Source organism: Giraffa tippelskirchi, chromosome 3, assembly GCF_054371585.1.
Source record: "Giraffa tippelskirchi isolate mGirTip1 chromosome 3, T2T-mGirTip1v1.2.pri, whole genome shotgun sequence".
NCBI classification, from domain to species: Eukaryota; Metazoa; Chordata; class Mammalia; order Artiodactyla; family Giraffidae; genus Giraffa; species Giraffa tippelskirchi.
Genome location: NC_137277.1, coordinates 150,756,635 through 150,773,253, shown reverse-complemented (window position 1 = coordinate 150,773,253; position 16,619 = coordinate 150,756,635). Strand labels below are relative to the sequence as shown.

At 39.9% G+C, this 16,619-nt stretch overlaps 1 long non-coding RNA gene across 1 annotated transcript in view; it reads right to left on the bottom strand.

The window, feature by feature from the left end:
• The window catches only part of LOC145540947 (uncharacterized), a 53,504-nt gene extending 48,205 nt beyond the window's left edge, over nt 1-5,299 (bottom strand). Inside the window, exons 1-3 of the long non-coding RNA XR_014078658.1 lie at nt 5,142-5,299; nt 1,546-1,670; nt 1,307-1,455 (exon numbers count right to left, since the gene is read on the bottom strand). This is a non-coding gene — a long non-coding RNA (uncharacterized LOC145540947). The remainder of the gene's footprint in view (nt 1-1,306; nt 1,456-1,545; nt 1,671-5,141) is intronic.
• Nucleotides 5,300-16,619: the final 11,320 nt, after the last annotated feature.

Genomic DNA, 16,619 nt, shown 5'->3' with positions numbered 1-16,619 from the left:
TAGTCAGAGGCTCAGTCCCCCTTTGTTGAAATATTCCTCCTTTTTTAATGCAGACTAAGTGTGTACTTGAATTTGTGGATTGCCTTCTCACATGGTTGGTTTACAAACCAACTAAGCTTATAAAATGATGATTCCCAAGTTGGTCATGTCCATACCTGCTGTCTTTCCAGCCACATTTCTGCCATTTGTACACATTCACTTAATCTTTGGACTCAAATATAGGCTCTTTTCAATATTACATTTCATTCTTTTATAACAAACCCATTATTATAGATGGTTGAGCTTGTTTGGGAGCCTTTTTTCTGTCATTGAGCACAATAAATATCTTTCCTAGATTTATCTGCTGGTCTGCCATGACCAGTATGTCACCTACATCCTTGACTAATTTATGACAACTGTTGAATAGCTTGGGGGAGAATGGATACATATATGTACAGCTGAATCATTTGTTGTCCACTTGAAACTATCACAACATTGTTAATTGGCTATACTCTGATATAAAATTAAAAGATAAAGAAAAATCAAAGATTTCTAGAGAGGCATTTCTATAAGGAATCCAAACCATCAATGAAATTAACCTAATGACCTCTCTCTAGTTTGGAGCTTGACCAGTGCCAGGATGAGCATTAAGCATATAAATCAGTGTTGACTTGATGACCAAGTAATCTGACAGTTTAAGACCAGTGCAACTATTTTATTTTGACAATGCAGTTTCTGGGCAATTGTACCTTAACCTAATCCTCATAGTTTGCATTAGATTAAAAAAAAAATAGATTAGAGTTCCTTGTTCCTTGAAAAATATTGGTGACTGTATCCAAGATTTCCAATAAAATGGTTGGTTCAATGATTCCAAAGTTATTTTCAGGTATGACTCTTTCTAAATTTTAACTTAACATTTCTAACTGACTTTCGGACATCATAGAATTTTCTGTTTTGTATTATATTTATAATACCTCCCTTATGGTGGTATAAGCTACTTGAAGGCAGGCACTGTATGTGGTTCATCTTTGCATTGCATGTAGAATCTAATACAGTACTTTAAACTGAATCACTGAGCTGGGATAAGTAGAGAATAAAACTACTGTATTCCAAGAAGAAATTTAGGACCATAGAGGACTTTCAGGTTGTGAGACAAAACACAATCTCACGAGTATAATTTTTCTTCCACATTTATAGCAAGCGTGTGTCCCTCAGTTTCATGATCTCTGAATAATTTGCCTTTAAAAGAGCCTGAGGCTTCTCATTCAATGCTGCAAACTTTTTTCTTAGTCTATTCTCCCCAGAATCAGTTAGTTTTCCATCTAACCTGCCAGAGAATCGGTGTCTCTCGCTCTGCAGTGATTATCCTGACAAGGTCAATTAGTGTGTTAAAAAATGATGCAGTCACTTGGCTGCTGCTTTTCCTTTTACTCCTGTTTCTCAGCAGAATGCTCCCGGCATCAGTTCATGTGGAAGCTGCATTGCACCAGAGGGGAAAAAAAAATTGTCTATGTTGATGCCAAAGGGAAGTGTCCCTCAGGCAGAAAGAGAGAGAGAAGAGCTTACAGGTGTTCCTGGAGGCAGGGCTGCTCCAAGCAGATCAGGGTGATTACACAATGTGCTCATGCCTGGGACTTTCCCCTTTGCAGTTTGAATGCCTGAGGAGATTGCTCGGGTCCTGAGCTGCAAGTCTAGAGTCAAGAGAAATCAGTGCAAATGGGGAAAAAAAAATCCTCTCAGAGAAAGAATTTTTAGAAAACCAGCACCAAGAAAACACACCTCTCCTGCTGACTGGTGACGAGGATGGAAATTAGATCAAGCTTCAGTCAAACTCTAAATCCTTGTCGAGTTTAGTTTTGTTTTTCTCAAGCACAAGATTCCTAAGTCTGTCTATGAAATGCTCTGTGTCTCCCAATGTCTTTTACTGGGGGCAAATGCTACTTAAACAATGTTTAAGTACTATTTTACCTTTTGTGCTATTTTTTTTTTTCTCATCTAGAATAGAAGTTGTGATTTTTAGAACCAGGTTTCAATTACAGTTAGTGGCACATTTTTCATTCCTGTGAAATGGTCAAGGTTGCCCTTCAAGTCTGCATTTAAGGATATGAATCAAAGAGAAGAAGGATTATCCAGGATGATCAAATTGTCCATTGTAAGATGGGGGTGGGTGCATATGAGAGAGAATTAAAGAGATGGAAAATAAAATCGGATTGAGACTCTCTTTCCTAGAGCACTTCTGTTCCAAGTGGTCTAGTCTCATCACGTAGATCTTCTCTTCTTTAAGACACAGCTGGTCCAGAGGGAGTGTGGGGAAAAGGGATTATCAGGGAATCTTGTCTCTGATATGGAGGTCCCACTATGGATGGCCTGTAAGCCAGCTCTGCTCTGAGCACTGTGGGCAAGCCTGCTTACTCCTTCCTGTGCGTGGAGATCCAGATGGTCAATGGACAGGACAGAAGGACAGTCAGCATCACCTGTCTTTAGGTCAGGCCTCAAGCTTAAGGGCCAATGGGGCTTTCATTCCATAGAACTTAGTCGAGGTGGAAGCGGCCATATGAAGCAAATTTCACAGGATATAGGCCTGGGACACCAGCCACATAATAACAACACATATCAGAGACCTATGAGGAGAAAGATTAAACTTCTCTTAACTCTGGGAAACAGCACAAGGAAAAAATTAGGTCCTCCAAATAGCTTTCAATATTGATCGAAAGGCTGACCTGACAAAGAACTGCCTAAAATCTTGTTTGCTGTTGCTTCTCTCCAGGGTCCTGGGGTAATTTGTAATTCAGACTTGGAAAGAATCCTGAGCTATTTCCTTTAGATTTATTCTTTCCACATGTGAAACGAAATAATTAAAACACCTCATCAACTTTTAGAGCTTGCGTGTAAAAAAAAAAAGACAAGGAATTGCTGATTGAATCCATATTCCTCCCAATCTTCTACTAATTTAATTTAATGTCAAAAAATTATTTACTATAATGAACACTAATTTTGCATACAAATGGATATTTGTGAGTGGATTTTTAAGTTATATTTGTTAGTAAATCGTAATAAACCTATCATCCCCATTCTTATTACTCAAGATCAATTTCACAATACTTGAGGGTAAGAGGTCTCATGCATATTTTAGTTCACTTAAGGGATAATATTTCTGTTAGGCTGTAGGATGCTGGAAATAGCTGTGTACAGTATTCAAATGCTTTCATGTGCACACTTGCAATGGTCATTATGCTAAATTAACAAATTCCTTCTAATTATGGCAATTGGGACAATTTCAGTTAACTTGTTTCTTATATGGCGTATGCCACATTTATCAAAGTAAAATGGTTGAATCATATGAAATTTCATGCTAGGATATATCTAACAGTCTATTTAAAGAATCCTGTCTCTGAAATGGGCAATAGGCAATGTCTTCTGGGAGATCATGGTTGACCTGCACGATAACAATTATAAAATTTATTTTGTTTTAAGTGTACCAGATGTCTCTAACTTCTCTTTAAAAACCCAAGAATAGCCTCACATTACACTTATCCAGTTCCTCTGGAGTTTGTGTATATTTTCAACCTGCTTCCCTTGCTAAAATTTTTCCTTCAAAGATGTCTTTAGAAAATCCACCACCTATAATCTTAACTCTAGCCAGTAAGAAAACGAGACAGCAGGGTCTGTATGTCTTATTCACCTCTGTTTCTCCAGTGCCTCACTCAATGTCCGTATGTTCTCAAAAAAAAAAAAAAAAAACACCAAAAGCTTGTTTTAATAAATTGCAATTTCTGGCCAGTAATCCCAAGGAAACAAACAAACAAAAGATTGTGTATTGTTGGGTTGGCCAAAAAATTGGTTTGGGTTTTCTGAACAATGTTATGGAAAAACCCAAACAAACTTTTTGGCCAACTCAAATATTTGTTTTTACCTTCTTCTTATATAAGATCTCACCAGAAGGATGGTAAAAATCTACTCTCAGGTTTCTTTGTGTGTATCACCAGGCTCACTCACTTCAGGGACCTTCTTTGCTAACCCTCCCCCTACACCCCACACTCCCCACACTGCAACTGGAATTTGTACGAAACTGTTGATGGACACATATCACCTCTAGAGTAGTGTCTTATCTCCTCATCGTGGCACGCGATCCTTCTCTTCTGATCCCTCCCTGAACCCTCCCCTCTCTCTGCCCACTTCAGCATTTTAACCTCATCTTTCACCGAGAGCTCTGACCCACTCCCCAAGTCACCTTCCCTGTTGTGTGTTGGAGTCTGATCTGGGCTCTTCCATTTTCCCACCACACACTTCCACAACTCTGTCCTGGAATGCCTCATACCTTTCATCCATACTTCCAAATCTAACTTGGATGTTAACTTCTGAGAAGCTTCGAGATCACCTCCCCAGGACATCCTTTTACATGCCTCAATTCCAGGGATTGTGAATCCTGGCTGTACCTTAGAATCATTTGGAGAGCTTAGAAAAATGACTGGATCCCCACAAGATCAATTAAACCAGTCATGGTATTTTTAGAAATTTCTCCATACGATTCTAACAGGCAGTCAGAGCCCCTACTTTCTCATAATCTTTGCATTTCTCCTCACTTCTCACAGGCAAGGACAATGCCTTATCCATCTTATCCGGTTTTCCCAGCAACTGCAGTAGTTCCTGGCATATACTGGATGTTCAAGCATTCTTTGTAGATTAAAAATGAAATACTCATAAAGGTAGAGCTACCTTGACAGAGCTTAGTGAGTCCATAAATTCAATTTATGGTGAGTCCTATAGGTAAAAACTTTTCATAGACATACTCTTCAAGGTTCCAATCTAGAGCTCAGGAAGCGTTTGATTTTATTTCTAACCTGGATCATAATTCTAACTGAAAGCTGAAGCAGTGGTGAGGGGAGCAATCGTTTCCTTTACATATGTTCTCTAAAGATAATTGTTAATTTTAAATACAAATTGGAAACCTGGTATGTCAACATGACAATGTTAAGGCTATGACTAAAGAAAAAAAAACTTGGGGAAAACAGTGGGGATCAACCCTCACAGATGTATAGAGAAGGAATCTAAGGGTAGAGCCTTTTTAATGATTCCTCCCTATTCAAGTCACAATGCAGGACCCACCATCTCCTTATTCCTGTCCCCAGCCCACGTTTGAATCCAGCTAATGCTCTCCCTACCTTGTCCCCAGTTGGTGAGGGTTACAGATGGATGGTGTGGGCGTTGAGTCACTGCCTCTGTAGTATGATTCTGTAGACCCATTAGGTGACCTCACTAAACCTCAGCTTGCTCCTTGGTTAAACATCAACAGCTTTCTTGAAGGGTTGTTAAAAGGATGAAACCGCTTTATACATACAAAGGCTTTAACTTATGCCTGAGCTGTAATAAATGCTTAGACAGTAGTAACTGCTACTATTGTTTGCTTGTTCACAGCAAACACTATTTCATCACATGGCAAAATGAGCTAATGCCTCAGTCTGAAGCAGAAAGAAACTACTGGCATGTCTTTTGACCAAAAAACATTTCCTTATATAAAAACACAATTTTGCTTAAGTCCAGACATTATGACCTTTTGAAACACATTATTGACAATCTACTTAACACACAAATTTAATTTCTGCTCTCCAGACGTAAGAAAGGAAGCTGTGTTCATTTCCATCGTAAAGATTTTAGGCATAGTATTCGAATAATTTAATCAGTTAGAAAAATAGAAATGCTTTCTGGGAAAAAAAGTTTTTAAAATTGTTTTTCAAAGCAACAAATAGACTTAATATTTAAACACTATTTCCTTTGTAAAATACCTGTCAAGGCCAAGGTAGCCAATGACTGATTTAACCATTTTCTCCTGAGGATGGTCTCTCCATGTATACCTTATCAGCCTTTCTAATCAGGTTCTTCTGCTCTTGGAAAAGACTAATTTGTCTTCCTCTCCTAGGCCTGAAGCAGAAGTTGGTGCTCCCATGCTTCTTGAGTCTCTGCCTCTTCACTCACTGAGGGAACGCCTCCCTGTGGGATGCCACTATAGTGCCAATGCATTGGCAGGCAGGTTCTTTACCACTGGTGATGGCAGGTTATTCCGACTCCTCCTGTCTAGTTTTCTATGCAGGTTCTAATCTCTCTACAAATCCCTCTTCCTGGATTGCCTTTATCTTGACTACAACATGGAGTGATGCTTTTACCTTCTGTTATTGTTCATTTGGATCCAATGTGAAGTTTCCCTGGATTGGTTTTGTGATTCTTTATGCTCATGAGTTCCTATCGAAGAACTCGCCCCCAAATGAGCACCCCAACACTGACATCATTATTTAGCCTGCGGGGTTTGCTGCCCACTGGAGTTTCTGAGGCCAGTAGATCTAGAAAGTATGTGCATGTTTTTGTTTACCCTGAACTTCCTTGGTTTAGGTATCACTTGTCCATTACACAGCTTCTTCCTCACCTTAGTATCACCAGTATTAATATACAGCAAAAGCCATATAGTCAGCATACTATCGATGTGCCAATTATATGTCTAGGGATTTATTGTAAGAAAATAATTAAGGACATTGTCCAAGATTTCCTTTAGATGAAAGCTAGACTATCACGAAGAGTTTTATAGCAACACTGGAAATAACATAAAAATCTGCCTTTTGTTAAATACTAATTATGCTAAATTAACATAATTTAACTAATTTAGCATAGTAACAATTAGTTAAATGATGGCCCTAACATATAATGGTCTACTCTGTAGTGTACACAGTAGTATAGAATAGAATTTTATGGCTTAAAAGTTGTTTGTTAAATTAAGTGATAAACTAGGCAATAAAACAGTGTGAGTTAAAACAGCAACACATAGATGACTGGCTACATTCAGCCTGATGTGACATTGGTAGATAGAGAGATAGACAGAGAGATACTACATCAAGGCAATAATAAACACAAAACTCAACATAGCAGTTTCCTCCTCTGGGGAAAAAAGGCCAGAATTGAGAGAGTGAAGACCATAATGGGAAAGTCAATGGAATTGGTAATGATTCTATTCTTCAGTTGGTTAATAGGTCCATTTTTCAAGTGTTTAACACTATAACCTGCATTTTTATAACATGCATGTATTGTTTTGTAGGTATCAAATATCACATAATAAAACACTAAAAACTATATATGCCATATACCTTCATTTTCAGGGCCACTGCATGCAGGTGTACCAGTTGTTCCCTGATAGGGTGGTACACCCCAGTAAGAGAATGTCTTTGGGCAAAAGAAAAGACGTCCTTTTTCTAACTGGCATAAAAGTACTCTCTACTTGCCAAAACATGCATCTAAAGGGGCTGCACCTGCCCAGTTGGGGCCATGTTTTTAAAATTTGATTCCCAAAGAGGAATGTCTTTTTCTATTTCACACACAGGCTCTACATATGCTGATGGGGATATGCATGTATGTATGTGTGTGTGTTCTATATTTTTTAAAATTTGCTATCTACCACTTTCAACATGAAAAGAAAACTGTAATACATATTTCCTGTTAAGTCATTTCCTTCCTCAAAGAGCACCTACCTTAAAAATGGACATTCAAATATGACACATACATCAGAACATTTCAGATCTGACCTAAACCTTTGGGTTTTGACCTTGCTGTCTTCCTCCCTCCACCAAATCCTACTTCTGACAGTACTCCTGCATCACTGTGTTGAGACAGCAAATCTTTGCACACAAACAGCTCATCTTTCGAAGGATGCCATGCATCACCCTTTGCACTGTGGACATTTAAGAAATGCTGCTTTTCTTAAGTGTTTGTCAGCATATTGTGGCTCTGGCACTGAAAATGTCAAGGAAGCCAACACAAATTCTGCACATGGAAAAATGTTGAGGGAGGAAAGAGAGCACTAGGAGAGAAATTTTTTTAAATGAGTTGTGTGGATTATTTAATCTACAGTGTCTGGCTTATTCATGTGCGAGTTTAAGTATCAAGGGGATACCTTGCTCTTTCCCCAAATAGAAATGACTTTGTTTCTTTTCCTGATTTAAAAGTAATATATATATGTGGTTAGAATTTTTATAAAATATACAAATAAATTTAAAAGGAAGTAAAACCTACCTTTGATAATTAATCCCCATAAGAAATGACCATTGTTAATATTCTGGGATGTATCCTTCCTGAACTCCCATTTATTTACATCATAATTACTGCTTATGAAGAACTTTCTATGAGTCATCTTAAAATTTCCTATAAAACTCTGTGAAGTATTATCACTCACCTACAGTATAAATAAGAATTGTATCTCATAAAAAACTGAAGCTCCAAGGGTTACAGTAATGTGCTTGTGGCCATATAGTCAGACAGAGAAGAAACCAGAATCAAAAGCCTGTTTGTCTGACTCCAAAATCTGATATACCTTTAATAAACTGAGTATATGTGTGCATACCTGCTAAGTTGCTTCAGTTGTGTTCAATTCTTTGTGACTCTACGGACTGTAGCCCGCCAGGTTTCTCTGTCCATGGGATTCTCTAGGCAGGAATACTGGAGTGGGTTGCCATGCCCTCCTCCAGGAGACCATCTTGGCTCAGGGATTGAATGCGTGCTCTTATGTCTCCTGCATTGGCAGGAAAGTTCTTTACCACTAGCATACCTGAGAAGTCCTATATAGTATGTATTGTTTAGTCACTAAGTTGTGTCCAACTCTTTGTGACCACATGGGCTGTAGCCTGCCAAGCTTCTCTGTCTATGGAATTCTCTAGGCAAGAATACTGGAGTGGATAGCCATTTCCTTCTACAAGGGATCTTCCTGACCCAGGGATAGACCCAGGTCTCCTGCATTGCTGGCAGATTCTTTATCATCTGAGCCAGAGAAGCTCTATTATATATATATATGTATATACATATACATACATATTTTTAATAAAACAAAAATAGAGCCATATATGTCTTTGACTGTGACTCCCAAGCTCTGTCTACCTGGAACTTCAGAATATGACCTTGTCTGGAATAAGAATATTTGGAGATATAATTAAAGGTATCAAGATGAGATCATGTGGAAACAGGCTGGCCCCTAAACCCAATGACGAAAGGGAGAAGACACAGAGACTCAGGGGAGAAGTCCGTGGGAGGATGGAGTAGACACTGGAGTGATGCATCTACAAACCAAGGAATGCGAAGGATTGCTGGCATCCACCAGAAGCTAGGAGACAGGCCTGGAGCAGATCCTCCTGAGCAACCAACCCTGATTTCATACTTCTGGCCTCCAAAACTGTGAGAAAATCATGTTGTTTTAGGCCACCCAGTATAAGGCACTTCGTTACAGCAGTGCTGGGAAATCAGTACACCATACTGTCCAGATTATTTGATGTTTGCTCTTTTTCACTTATCAATATATTACAAATATCTTTAATTTACCAGCATATCACAAACATAAATGTAGATCTACCTCTCTATTTGAAATGGCTAAGTAGAATTCTATAGTAAGGGTTTAGCAAAAATACATTTAATCAATCCCATATTGATAGACTTTAGGATATTTTCAACTTTTCACTTTTACACACAATAGTGTGACTAAATTCTTGCCTGATCCCATCATTGCATGTTTTCCCCAACCTTTTTTCCTTTGGATAAGTTTGCCAAAGTGAATTCCAGGGTCAAGCGTGTATCCCCTGTTAAGACTTTTGAGACATTATTACCAAGCCATCTTCCAGACAATTTATAATCCTACTGGCTGTGTGTACATAATGCAGCAATGATTGAATATCTGCTCTTCGGAAACCAAAGTTTTCATAAAATACTTCTTGAGAATATTGGTCAGAGTGGGCCTGGTTGGTGTTTCCCTTTCCCACCTGGGCCTGCCATTAACCAGCACTGAAGGTGGGATTCTGAGACATTACAAACAATAATACCACAACTTGAAAGTTCAAAAATTCTAAGCCAGATGAGTAGAGTCTTATATTGAAAACCTGAAGGCTCCCACTATCTGGCTAATTTATTAGTATGGCACAGCTTCTCTGTCTCTGTTGCCCTGTCCGAATTATGCAGAATCTTATAGGAATGGTTTTAACTCTAGAATCATATTGCCTGGGTTTGACTCTTATTTTCACTGCTTCTTAGCTTTATACCCTTAGGAAATTAATATATACTCTTTAAGCTTCTATCCCCTCACATGTAAAATGGAAATGATGACAAGCATCCTTACTGCATAAGGAATTGAGAGACACCTAGGAGATAATCCCCGTAAAGACATTTAGTAAGAGTCTACACATAGTAAGTACTCTACAGATGCAAGTATGTATTATTATCATTATTACTAACAGTCTTGCCATGTTTTTGGCCAGTTAGTACAATTGATCTAGAGTTTATTCCCAGGAGGCTGAGGTCATAGTTTCAACCCTGGTTTACTTGGCTTGGTTCCATAGTCACAGATTGCATCCTAGCCCTAGCCAGCTGTCTCCCAGGCAGCCTGAAAAACACATGATTAAATCATCAAGCTCTATTGTCATAGCCATCCAGGAGGAGGGCTTGGAGACTCTGCTCCCATTGAGGACATTGTCTGTAAAGATGGAAGCTGGGAGTAAAAGGAGTATAAATGGAGACCATAGTCCTCAGAACCAAGCAGAATTAGGGCAGAGCTGAGCCTATGGCTTTGTGGAAATAAGGTTGTTGTTGTTCAGTTACTAAGTCATGTCTGACTCTTTGCAACTCATGAACTGCAGCCCACCAGTCTTCCCTGTCCTTCACTATCTCCCTGAGTTTGCATAAATTCATGTCCATTAAATCAGTGATGCCATCCAACCATCTTATCCTCTGTCACCCCCTTCTCCTCCTGCCCTCAATCTTTCCAGCATCAGAGTTTTTTGCAATGAGTTGTCTCTTTGCATCAGGTGGCCAAAGTATTGAAGCTTCAGCATCAGCATCAGTCCTTCCAATGAGTATTCAGGATTGATTTCCTCAGAACTGACTTGTTTGATCTTCTTGCTGTCCAAGGTATTCTCAAGAGTCTTCTCTGGCACCACAATTTGAAAGCATCGATTCTTCAGCACTCAGCTTCTTTATGGTCCAACTCTCACATCCATACATGACTACTGGAAAAACCATAGCTTTGTTTATATGGACCTTTGTCAGCAAAGTGATGCCTCTGCTTTTTAATATGTTGTCTAGGTTTGTCATAGCTTTTCTTCCAAGGAGCAAGTGTCTTTTAATTTAATGGCTGCAGTCACCATCCATAGTGATTTTGGAGCCCAAGAAAATAAAATCTGTCACTGTTTCCAATTTTTCCTTGTCTGTTTGCTGTGAAGTGATGGGACCAGATGCCATGATCTTAGTTTTTTAAATGTTGAATTTCAAGCCAGCTTTCTCCACTCTCTTCTTTCACCCTCATCAAGAGGCTCTTTAGTTCCTCTTTGCTTTCTGCCTTTAGAGTGGTATCATCTACATATCTGAGGTTGTTGATATTTCTCCCAACAATCTTGATTCCAGCTTATAACTCATCTAGCCTGGCATTTCACATGATGTACTCTGCATATAAGTTAAATAAGCTGGTAGAAGGGGTCTTAGTTCTGAGAGGGAAAAGCAACAGTAATAACATGGTGGTTCTTCTTCTTTTCCCTGTCATCTTCTCTGGTAGCTTTTTGAACAAGTGTAGGCTCCCTTTCTGGACAGGCCAAGACCCATTAAATTGACTTATTCCACATAAAGCTTGAGAAAAAAAATTATGCGTAAAATGTTGCAGCTGTAGCCAAGAGATAGTTTTGTGAAGGAAAGTTGTCTGCACTCTTTCTGACAGAACTTGCAATGGAAACTTGTCTTAATAAAATGTGTTGTCTTCATCTTTCCAGGTAAAGTGGTTAATGGCAGAGCATAGATTTCTTTGGTATTGAGTTTTGCTTTATGTACACACCCCAAGAGGGAGTTAGTGAAGGCCAGCTTTGAAAGATTGAAGCCAAGTTTCCACAGATTTTTTCCAAGGGGAGAAACTTCACTGATCTCCTATATACCTACTGCAGTAGGCAGAAATTTTCCTTTTTCCAAAACAAACTTATGAGATCGTTTTCTTACATATTCATCTTTGAAAAACAACATCAGCACACCTATTGCTGTAAAAAATGTCACAAATGAGCAAGATTATTAAAAACAGGGTTAGTTTTTGTTTTTCATGTTCATTGAGAGCATCTATAAGAAATAAGCATACAGCCCTATTTCTGCTCTCTTGGGAGGAATGTTTTTGAGAAATTTGTAAACCATATCACTCATTATCTTCAACATGAAGGACCTACATGAGAAAGTTCTCTCATATCTGAGTGCCAAAAAAGTTTTCTTTCTTCAAGATATAGCATGTCTTTTCCTTACGGGCAACATAAATCTTATTTTCCTTTTTGCTTAGGTTGCCTCTGGAAGCTCAGAGCTCAATATGTAGACTAGTTTCAGTTACCATGTAGAAATCTACAGCTATTTAGTGTTTTAACTTTTCTTATATCTATTTTCTATTTATTCCCTTGTCTTTGGTAGTTTTTTGTTCTATTGAAAGCAATTTTAAAGAAAGCCTTAGGTCCAAAGCAGAATGAATTAGAATATAAATAAACAGTTTTATAGACAGCATTCTCTAAAGTTGTGATGGTTAATTTAATGCATCAACTTGTCTTGTCTATGGGATTCCCAGATAGCTGGTAAAACATTATTTCTGGGTGCATCTGCAAGGGTGTTTCCAGAAGAGATTAGCATTTGATTTAGTAGACTGAGTGAAGAAGTTCTGCTCTCACCAGTGAGGGTGAGCCCTAGCCATTTTGTGGATTGGAGGACTAGAACAGAACAAATAAGCTAGGGAAGGGCTAATTTTCCCTCCTTGAGTTGAGACGTGCATCTTCTCCTGCCCCTAGACATCAAATCTCCTGGTTTGGGGGCATTCACACTCAGACTGAAATATATCCCCAGCTTTCCTGATTCTTCAGCTTGCAGGTGGCAGATCATGGCTTCCATAACCATGTGAACCAATCTCTATAATAACTGTCCTCTTAAATATATCTTTATATGTCCTATTGTTTCTGTTTCCCTGAAAAACCTTGGCTAATATATATGGCAAAACATTTAAAATTAAAAGACCTGTTTTCAAGTTTCTGCTTGAAACTAGTCTTTTACTAATTTCTAACCTTGGGACATTACTTTACCAATAAAAACATTACTTTGCCAACAAAGGTCTGTATAGTCAAAGCTATGGTTTTTCCAGTAGTCATGTATGGATGTGAGAGTTGGACTATAAAGAAAGCTGAGGGCTGAAGAATTGATGTTTTTGAACTGTGGTGTTGGAGAAGATTCTTGAGAGTCCCTTGCACTGTAAGGAGATCCAACCAGTCTATACTAAAGGAAATCAATCCTGAATATTTATTGGAAGGACTGATGCTGAAGCTGAAACTTCAATGCTTTGGCCACTTGATGCAAAGAACTGACTCATTTGAAAAGACCCTGATGCTGGGAAAGATTGAAGGCAGGAGGAGAAGGGGATGACAGAAGATGAGTTGGCTGGATGGCATCACTGACTCAATGGACACAAGTTTGAGTAAACTCTGGGAGTTGGTGATGGACAGGGAGGCCTGGCATGCTGCAGTCCATGGTGTTGCAAAGAGTCGGACACGACTGAGTGACTGAACTGAACTGAACCTTGGGACATAATATTTAACCTATTTTTCTTGGTTTCTTTATCTGTCAAATGGGAGTATATAATATTAACTACTCCTAGAGTGATATCTTTTGAACTGTGGTGTTGGAGAAGACTCTTGGGAGTCCCTTGGACTGCAAGGAGATCCGACCAGTCATTCCTAAAGGAAATCAGTCCTGAATATTCATTGGAAGGACTGATGCTGAAGCTGAAACTCCAATACTTTGGCCACCTGATGTGAAGAACTGACTCGTTGGAAACGACCCTTATGCTGGGAAAGATTGAAGGCGGGAGGAGAAGGGGACAACAGAGGATGAGATGGTTGGGTGGCATCATTGACTCAACGGACAGGAGTTTGAATAAGCTCTGGGGGTTAGTGATGGACAGGAAAGCCTGGCATGCTGAAATCCATGGGGTCCCAGAGAGTTGGACACGACTGAGTGACAGAACTGACAGAGTGGTAGCACAGTGGTACTGTAGTTACTAATATAGTAGTGGCTAATATGCAGAGTACATCATGAGAAACGCTGAGCTGGAAGAAATACAAGCTGGAATCAAGATTGCTGGGAGAAATATCAATAACCTCAGATATGCAGATGACACCACCCTTATGGCAGAAAGTGAAGAAGAACTGAAGAGCCTCTTGATGAAAGTAAAAGAGGAGAGTGAAAAGTTGGCTTAAAGCTCAATGTTCAGAAAACTAAGATCATGGTATCTGGTCCCATCACTTCATGGGAAATAGATGGGGAAACATTGGAAACAGTGTCAGACTTTATTTTGGGGGGCTCCAAAATCACTGCAGATGGTGATTGCAGCCATGAAATTAAAAGATGTTCACTCCTTGGAAGGAAGGTTATGACCAACCTAGATAGCGTATTGAAAAGCAGAGACATTACTTTGCCAACAGAAGTCCGTCTAGTCAAGGCTATGGTTTTTCCAGTGGTCATGTATGGATGTGAGATTTGGACGGTGAAGAAAGCTGAGTGCTGCAGAATTGATGCTTTTGAACTGTGGCGTTGGAGAAGACTCTTGAGAGTCCCTTGGACTGCAAGGAGATCCAATCAATCTATCCTAAAGGAGATCAGTCCTGGGTGTTCATTGGAAGGACTGATGTTGAAGCTGAAACTCCAATACTTTGGCCACCTGATGCGAAGAGCTGACTCATTGGAAAAGACCCTAATGCTGGGAAGGATTGGGAGCAGGAGGAGAAGGGGACGACAGAGGGTGAGATGGTTGGATGGCATCACTGACTCGATGGACATGGGTTTGGGTAGACTATGGGGGTTGGTGATGGACAGGGAGGCCTGGCGTGCTGCAATTCATGGGGTCACAAAGAGTCGGACATGACTGAGCGACTGAACTGAACTGAATATTATCACAATATAATTATAGGGATTATATTCAATTCAGATATAATAAAAATCTATGCAAATTAGTCATCTTTGTCTGACATCATATAGATGGACAAGGCTTTTTTGAAATTGAGAGATTCAATGGGAGTCATTTAAAGCCAATGAGAGTAGAAGGTAACTTTTAGCAATGGCTCCAACATTACTTGCACTCAGGTTATAAACAACCTGTAGATCTGCTATATCAAAAGTTGAGATATTTAGGGTCAGGCAACCTTTCTTCAGGTTTGAGACTGTTAGACTTCTACCCTTGTTCCAGCCTGATAAACTTCTCTCCCTAGACATGCTAGGGAGACCAGGTGGTCCAAGTAGCAAAGGATTCAGCCAAAGAAGACGGAGTAGAGCTGTCTTTCCTACACAGTTTTGGCATACTCTTTCCCTGCTTAGAGCCCTTAAATGACCACCCAGCACCCCTAGAATAAGGTCCAAATTCCTTATCAAATCCCTTCAGCATCTTGCTCCTTTCTCTCTACATCTCCAGCTTTATTGTCCATTTCCCTTGCTTCCTGAGTTTCTACCCACACATCTTTGAGTATCTCTGAGCCTTTGCACATGCTGTTCTCCCAAGAATGATCTTTCTTATTTCCTCACCTAGTTTTCCATATTCATCTTTCACTGGGACCTCCCATGACTCCCTTGGGCACAATGACATCATCCCTTCTCCACACCACCTTTGTAGGCAGACCTCTGATACAGCAGATCTCTCCCTAGACTGAGCTCTTGAGAGCAAGGTCGGAATTTTCTTCACCTCTATATTTCCAGCACCTGGTTATTGCTCTATTAAAACCTGTTAAATGAAGATATTGCAAATGTGCTCATGGACGGGCAGAAGAGGTCAGTCATTAGCAAGCCAGGAAGCAGAGACAGGATTGAAGAGCTGGGAGTTGGGAGAGGGGGCCCAGATGGCTGCAAAGCACGAAGGAAACAGGGTTCACCTGCTGGGAGAACCAGAGGGTGGGATGCTCAGGCATGTGGAACAGCTTACCATGGGCCTTCTGACCCTGAAGGTTCCCAGGATTCATTTCCATGCTAAGAGTCTGGTCTTCCAAGCCTGACAGATCACAGGGTCACTATGTATAGTTATGCCCTACATATCTTGGTGCAGGGGATACGTAGAAGCTGAAACTCAGCCTGCCCTCTGCTTACACAAGCCATTCACCTTGGAGCTTCTGTATCTGCACATTCCTCCCCCACCCCAGGGGGAGGGTGCCTTTATCCACTTCACATGGCACAGGCTGGATTATGCCCACCTGCTTCATTTGAGTTAAAGAACTAATCTACATTTCTGCTGAAGTTTTTCATTATCTAGTGTTTAAAGACCAAGGAATTCATTTTAGGAAAGATTCAGGGTGCAATGAGAGCCTAGAGAGGACATGAGATTGAGCCAAAGGCTTAGGGCTTAGCCTTGTGACTATGGGTGTGTCTCCAAAATCTGCTTGTGTAAAGGACAAACTCCTTTGTGAAGCATTCCCACCCTCACTTTCCATTTCAGGGGCCTTGGTTTCTCCATCAGTAGACAGCCCGAGTCTTCTGGTCATTTTGACATGACATCTGCAAACTAATCACTATGTGCTCCCAATATGCTCAGAAGGCAGTATGTGCATTGACTAGTTTAAAGGCAGGCTCTGCACTCAATTTCATCT